This window comes from Lolium perenne, chromosome 6 (genome assembly GCF_019359855.2).
Source record: "Lolium perenne isolate Kyuss_39 chromosome 6, Kyuss_2.0, whole genome shotgun sequence".
Classification (NCBI taxonomy): domain Eukaryota; kingdom Viridiplantae; phylum Streptophyta; class Magnoliopsida; order Poales; family Poaceae; genus Lolium; species Lolium perenne.
The window spans coordinates 68,423,509-68,431,421 of NC_067249.2; the positions used below are offsets into that span (position 1 = coordinate 68,423,509).

General features: G+C 40.2%; 1 non-coding gene across 1 annotated transcript; it reads left to right on the forward strand.

Annotated features, from left to right (window-relative positions):
- The first annotated feature begins 7,825 nt into the window (after positions 1-7,825).
- On the forward strand, positions 7,826-7,913 carry TRNAM-CAU (transfer RNA methionine (anticodon CAU)). The gene is given in 2 exon segments: positions 7,826-7,863; positions 7,878-7,913. It is a non-coding gene; the product is annotated as a tRNA-Met (tRNA).

The following is a 7,913-nucleotide window of genomic DNA, read 5'->3' on the forward strand; positions in this document are numbered from 1 at the left end:
TTGTCCGCTGTTTCCCTTATTCAGCAAATGGTTGTGTTAACCCAACTCGTTAGATCTGTGCTGAAGACCGTTTCGAAATTGCTTGGGTCTAAACATAAAGGTGTCCAGGCTTTTTCATTTTTCTTATCTATATTTGGTTCAGCCTGTTGCCTGCTCACTTCCATGATTCCATTCCATCATCTTACTTACAATGTGTGTCTGAATTAAAACTCGGAATTCTGAAAACACACTGTAAGTACTCTTATCTCCTTTGTCTGTCATGTCTCTAATTACCAAGATCTGTAATCTTCTCTGCTTTTCCCCTGCTATTGGACAAACTACAAGATCATGACCTGTTTCACCCCTGTACTGGAGTAAAATAATCATTTCGATATTTATCATTTTTTGACCGTAGTATTTAATCAATTGATAATCAAGTGTTTGTTGGCAATTCCAACTTGTCAAACTTAATTTCCTTCGTTTCCTGTAAGCTCTGAGTTTTCCTAATGGATTGCTAAATAATTACTGGTTTGCTTTGCTCTCACTTGGCTATCCTCAGTATCAAATCATCATGTAACCTCACTAACAAATGCTTGGCTCATAGGCTCATAGCCGTATTGGACAAAATCTGTTTGTAATGATAGAATGCTGAGGACGACATAGCATAGAAGATCTGTCCTACGGTGAATTTGTTGCTAGGAGTTTGAGGAGATTCCTCATGGAGTTTCACGAGATTTCCCATGGCATTGCTCAGATCCAGAAGGACAAGCAACATCTTCAGGGGTGAACCTAACTGGCAGATGCTTCAGCTGCCAGACTACATATGAAAATTGAGGCCGAGTTAGCTTCTACTTGAATTTGATTATGTTGATTTACAATTGTTTAGTTGAAAATCGACGGTGATCTTGTTTAAGAGCTAACTTCAACTAACCAGATTATGTACTCTCTTCTTTGAAGGGAAGATTTCAAAGATATTCATCCAACAATGCAAATTTGGATTAGGCTTGGCAAAAAGAGGTACCTAGAACCCGAGATTTTTCTTATATACCATAGGCATTATCAATGGATTGCCTGTAAGTTTAGTACATAAGTTAACATATTTTTAGGTAATGGTAGTGATCATATTTTCAGGTGTGGTCAGGCACAATGACGAACACATGGCCAGTGGAACAATCTAGTCTTAATTCTTGTTTCTGAACCAAGAGTGTTTTTTTTACTATGTACTATGAGGCAAAAGGCCCACAACCTTGCTTTTATTGAAACACCCAAACCAACTATTTACAAGCTGTACAAGAGACTAAAGGTAAAGAGTAAGAAATACAAACGGGAGACTTAAACTAGCCTATCTATCCAAGCCAGGAGCTTGTCTCTATGTACGTGCTTCATTCTATGTGCATGAAAAGACACATCATAGATAAATTTACAGCGCCAGGCCATAAACCTAGGTTTGTGATGCTAAAAAATGAACCCATTCATGATCTTCCAGATATTCCAACAAGCCGATAAGACCATTGCTGTGAAAAATGGCTGGCTGAACTGTCTTCTTGCATATACTGCAGTTTGCTGCAAATCCCCAACAACACTCCAATCAATCTGAAGATAACTCCAAATTTGTACACTCAAATTGCAAGAGAAGAAGAGATGATCATTATCTTCATGAACCCTGCCAGAAACAGTGCTTGTCTTCACTGACCTTCTAGTGCCTCCTATGCAGCATATCTCTTGTATTTAGTCTGTCACTTAACATAAGCCAGGCAACCATTTTAATCTTCATGATACATCTGCTTTTCCATATCCATTTGTACACTGGACAGGCCACCACATATTCATGGATTGAAGAATGGTATTTAGCTGCTGTATAGGGGGCCCAGGAACACTTCCACTCATCATTCGTGTCATCCAAAATAGTAACATTCTCCAACCAGGAATTTAGAAGCAATTGCTACTCATACGCTCTGCCTGACAGAGGGAGATGAAACTCCATAATTCTATCCTGAGATAGAACCATATCTCTTACTGAAATCTTGTCATATTTTGTGAAGGGAAAAGCCTGGCTAACCACTTTCTCAATGGAATGAACCATGAGTGTTTGGTACTTCGGTCCCCATGCCCTCTGCCATACAAACCTGAAGAAAAGGAAGATTTATGGCGAAGTTCTCAGGCTTCAGAGGATACCGTTAAAAGCCACCACTGTTGTAGTAGTTATGCCATCATATGCTATGTAGAGTAAAGAATAACATGTTGCTTTCAAAGTGTGGAGCTGTGTGTAGGAGCGTAATATCATATAGCAATTTTGTGTAAAGGAATACTAGCTAAACTTGGCGTCGCTTTCTTTCAGAAACACAAGATTTTTGCTTCCTCCAAGAGTCTAATTTGTTGGAGTTCTTTGATTGAATCCAATTGGCTGTGATTGGCCTAGTTGCACTTGCTTGACTCTGCAGAATTTCTCAAAAGAGATCTGTTACCTCAAAGGTGGCAAGTGCCTATGGGACCAATGTTTTAATTACGGTGACTTTTGATATATACCCAAACTATTGGCTTCCACACTTCAGTTGGCTGCCTCTCCTGCTGTTACTTGCTGCATCTCCCCAGAGTACAGATCAGCGATGGGGATAACCGCCGTGGGTTCTAGGTAAGCGGCTCGATGGCACGGGGCTGAGCAACAACCTGCTGGGGGTGGATCCCGCTGTTGCGTTTGGCCTCATATTCTACATCGTCTACTCTATCCTTGAGGACAATGGTGAGTCCAGCGGCATCACCCTCCATATTCCTCTTCTTCTGCCTGCCTGTCTGCTTGATCCGTGAAATGTTTGCATAATTACCATCAATCTATCATGTATGGATGAACGTTGAGTTAGTGATTACTGTTTCTGAATAACCGAAGTACAACTGAAATGGCACCAGATAGCTACGTCTGTGTTAAACTGTTGCGGTTGTTATGGCTTGTGATGCCAGTATGAAGCAACTTCAGTGGTAATTAAGATTCGAAAGCAGCACACCTAATTACCTTTTTCTATAGTTGTGTTAAATCTCCCATCCAGCTGTTCAGGGCGTCCTGTTTAACTGAATGGGAAGAAACAAATACCATGTTCACAGATTTGGAAAACCACAGCAGAGGCACACTCAATGAATTGGCGTAATTGTATGGATCGCCGCTGCTTTGAACAAGAAGCATTGTTTCGTTTTCATAGCACAATGGGGTGGTGGCGCAGTTGGCTAGCGCATAGGTCTCATAGCTAAAACGTGAGTGATCCTGAGGTCGAGCGTCTCTCACCCCAAACCATATGTGGTCCTGTAGTGATGAAACGCTCTGTGATAACTTGGGTCATCACATCTCCACCTGAAGCATCAGGTGAAGTGAGCATGTCTGAACTTGAACACTTTTTTTTTTTGCTGAATCACCACGGCATGGTTTTTAGTTTTTCTGTCCTTCGGCGAAATAAGCTTCTGTGCCATGTATGCTTGTCAATTCATACAGTTCAACTTCAAAATGAAAAAGATTACAAGATTATGAATGTTTTTCCCCTGTACTGGATTAAAATAATTATCTATATAATTATCTTATTTTGACTGGGTATTACTTAATCAAATTGATGATCAAGTGTTTGTTGATAATTCCAACTTGACAAACTTAATTTCCTGCATTTCCTGTCAGATGTGAGTTTTCCTAATGGATTGCTAAATAATTATTGCTTAGCTTTACTTCTCATTTGGCTGTTCTCACTAACAAATCATCTTGTAGCCTCACTAACAAATTTCAAAATGCTTGGCTCATAGACTCATAGCTGTATTGGACTAAATATTTTTGTAATGACAGAATGCTAAGGACTGCATAGCATAGAAGATCTGTTCTACAGTGGGTTTGTTGATAGGAGTTTGAGGAGATTCCCCATGGCATTGCTCCTGGGCATTGCTCAGATCTAGATGGACAAGTAACTTGGGTCATCACATCTCCACCTGAAGCATCAGGTGAAGTGAGCATGTCTGAACTTGAACACTTTTTTTTTTTGCTGAATCACCACGGCATGGTTTTTAGTTTTTCTGTCCTTCGGCGAAATAAGCTTCTGTGCCATGTATGCTTGTCAATTCATACAGTTCAACTTCAAAATGAAAAAGATTACAAGATTATGAATGTTTTTCCCCTGTACTGGATTAAAATAATTATCTATATAATTATCTTATTTTGACTGGGTATTACTTAATCAAATTGATGATCAAGTGTTTGTTGATAATTCCAACTTGACAAACTTAATTTCCTGCATTTCCTGTCAGATGTGAGTTTTCCTAATGGATTGCTAAATAATTATTGCTTAGCTTTACTTCTCATTTGGCTGTTCTCACTAACAAATCATCTTGTAGCCTCACTAACAAATTTCAAAATGCTTGGCTCATAGACTCATAGCTGTATTGGACTAAATATTTTTGTAATGACAGAATGCTAAGGACTGCATAGCATAGAAGATCTGTTCTACAGTGGGTTTGTTGATAGGAGTTTGAGGAGATTCCCCATGGCATTGCTCCTGGGCATTGCTCAGATCTAGATGGACAAGTAACATGTGCAGTGGTGAACTCTAGTGTAAAACCTTAGTGTTAGATGCTTTAGCCGCCAGATGCCAAAGTTGAATTCAGTTTAACTTCTACTTGAATTTGATTAAGTTCATTTACAATTATTTAGTTAAAAATCAACGGTGATAATGTGCACAGAGGACACCAACCTCTGCGCCATCCACGCCAAGCGCGTCACCATCATGCCCAAGGACATCCAGCTCGCACGCCGCATCAGGGGCGAGAGGGCCTAGGCTTGCTTCTCGCTTAGTTGCGTTGTTAGGAGATCTGTCGAGTGTCTGATCTAGAGGTGTAGAGATGTGGTAGGAATGTATATCTAGAGGTGTAGAGATCTGTCGAGTGTCTGATCTATATTTCGCAACATGAAATCTAAACCTTTTCGTTTATATGGTTTGGTTCAATCTGTTCCATGCTCACGAGTTGTATATTCCTGAAGCTGCTAAGTGTCTCCAACTTAGACGATGATCTTCCAGTTGCTGTGTTTATCAAATCGTTCTTGTTTCTTATTTTTCATTTGTCCATTGCCACCTAATTCAGACACATGGAAAGGAAGAAAATGTAAGTCAAAGAAAAATAAAGGAAGAAAATGGAACAGATCACTCTTATTTGTCCTTTGGCTGTCATGTCTCTGGTAACCAAGAACTGCAATTATGTATGCTTTTCCCCTGCCATTGGACAAATTACAAGATCACGACTTGTTTTATCAAATCGTTCTTGTTTCTTATTTTTTTTTTGAGTTATTCTTACCAAAGATAATCTTGTCAAGCGGAATTGGCATGGAAGTACTAGGTGTGTTTTTTGTCATCAAGATGAAACTATTAAACACCTTTTTTTCCAATGCCATTTTGCGAGATCTATTTGGTCAGTCATCCAAGTTGCTTCTACCCTGTATCCCCCGACTAGTGTAGCCAATGTCTTTGGCAATTGGCTCCACGGTATCGATTCAAGGTTTAAGTTGCTTCTTAGGGTGGGGGCGCTAGCAGTTATCTGGGCACTCTGGCTAAGTAGGAATGACAAGATTTTTAATGATAAAAATTGTTCTCTGTTGCAGGTCATCTACAGATGTACAGGTATTCTCCGTTTGTGGTTACCTCTTCAGCGGATGGAGAACCGAGACCTATTTACGAAGGTCTGTACACGGTTGGAGGATACGGCGAGGGATACTTTTTCCCTACATGGGTGGCAGCATAGTCTACGGATTGCAGCACCACCCACACCATAGGCGATTTATGATTCATCGTTCCGACATGTATTTCGCCTAGTTTTTCCTTTATAACTGTTGGTTACAGACTTTTTGAACAGCTGTGTGCATCCTGGTTATGCAGAGGCTGGATGTAATTGCTTTCTCAAAAGTAATAAAGCATCCTTTATCGAAAAAAAAACGACTTCACTTAGATATTTTTTTTTTTCACTGAGTAGTACTTAATCAATTGATAATAAGTGTTTGTTGATAATTCCAACTTGTCAAACCCACTATCCCACATTTCTAGCTCTGAGTTTTTCCAATGGATTGCTAAATAAGTACTGGTTTGCTTTAATTCTCATTTGGCTATCCTCACTAACATTATCTTGTATCCTCACTAACAAATCTCAAATGCTTGGTGCATAAGGCTCATAGCTGTATTGGACAGAATGCTGAGGACTCCATAGCATAGAAGATCTGTTCTACAGTGCGTTTGCTGATAGAAGTTTAAGGAGATTCCCCATGGCATTGCTCCTGGGCATTGCTCAGATCAAGATGGACAAGTAACATGTGCAGGGGTGAACTCTAGTGTAAATCCTTACTTGCAGATGCTTCAGTTGCCAGACTACATATGAAAATTGAGGTCAAGTTAACTTCTACTTTAATTTGATTATGTTTATTTACAATTGTTCAGTCAAAAATCATGATGATCATGTTTAGGAACTAATTTCAATAAACCAGATTATGTACTCTCTTCTTTGAAGGAAAGATTTCAAAGATATTCATCCAGCAATGCAAATTTAGAGCGTGTGGAGCACCGGGACCTCTTTACGGAGATGTCTTCACGGTTGGAGGATACGGCCAGGGATATTTTCTCCAAACATGGGTGGCAGCGTGATCTTCGGCTGGATCCTCCTAGCTAGTCTTTATTTATGGTTTTTGAACTATGTTTTATATTGTTTTGTAACGAATCTGTGAGCGGCTGTGTGCATCTTAGCTATTCAGAGGCCAGGCTATTGCGCAAGTAATAAAGTGCCCATTTACGAAAAAGCAATGCAAATTTGGAGTAGGCCAGGCAAAAAGAGGTTTGTAGAACCTGAACTTTCCTGTTTACACGGTTGGTCCTATCAATGGATTGCCTGTAAGTTTAGTACATAATTGCCATATTTGTAGGTAATAGTATTGATCATATTTTCAGGTGTGGTTATGGTTAGAAAAAAAAATCAGGTGTGGTCAGACACAATGACCAACACATGGCCAGTGGAACAATCTAGCCTTAATTCTTGTTTCTAAACGACGAGTGTTCGATCCCCATGCCTGCTGCCATAAGAACCTGAAGAAAAGGAAGATCCATGCCGAAGTTCTCGGGCTTAAGAGGGTATCGTGAAAAGACGCTACTGTTGTCAGCTGTTGTGCAATCATATGCTCAGACTGTTCTCCTTCGGTAGTCCGATCTCCAATGTGGAATCACAAATGAGGTATGGAAAGTAAAGAGTAACGTGCTGCTTTCAAAGCGTGGATCTGTGCTTAAAAGCCTAATATCTCATAGAGATTTTGTGTTAAATAGTATGTACTGTAAAGGAATACCACCTAAACCTCGCGTGGCTTCCTTCTGGGGTGGATCATGCTGTTGTGTTTGGCCTCATCTACTCTATCCTTGACGAAAACGGCGATTCCAGCGGCATCACGCTCTATATTCTTCTTCTGCCTGCCTGATCCGTGAAATGTTTGCATAATTGCCACCAATCTATCACGTATGGATGAGTTAGTGATTACGGACCGAAGTACAACTGAAATGGCACCAGTTAGCTATGTCAGTGTTAAACTGTTGCAGTTTTTATGGTTTGTTATGCCAGTATGAAGCAACTTCAGTGGTAATTAAGATCTGAAAGCAGCACAGCTAATTACCTTGTTTCTATAGTTGTGTGAAAGCTCTCATCCAGCCGTTCAGAGCGTTCTATTTAACTGAATGGGAAGAAACAAATACCATCTCCAGAGATTTGAAAAACCTTAACGTTCACAGCAGAGGCAACTGGCGTGCTTGTATGGATCGCTGCAGTTTGTACAAGAAACATTATTTCGTTTCGATAGCACAACGGGGTGGTGGCGCAGTTGGCTAGCGCGTAGGTCTCATAGCTAATCGTGAGTGATCCTGAGGTCGAGAGTTCGAGCCTCTCTCACCCCA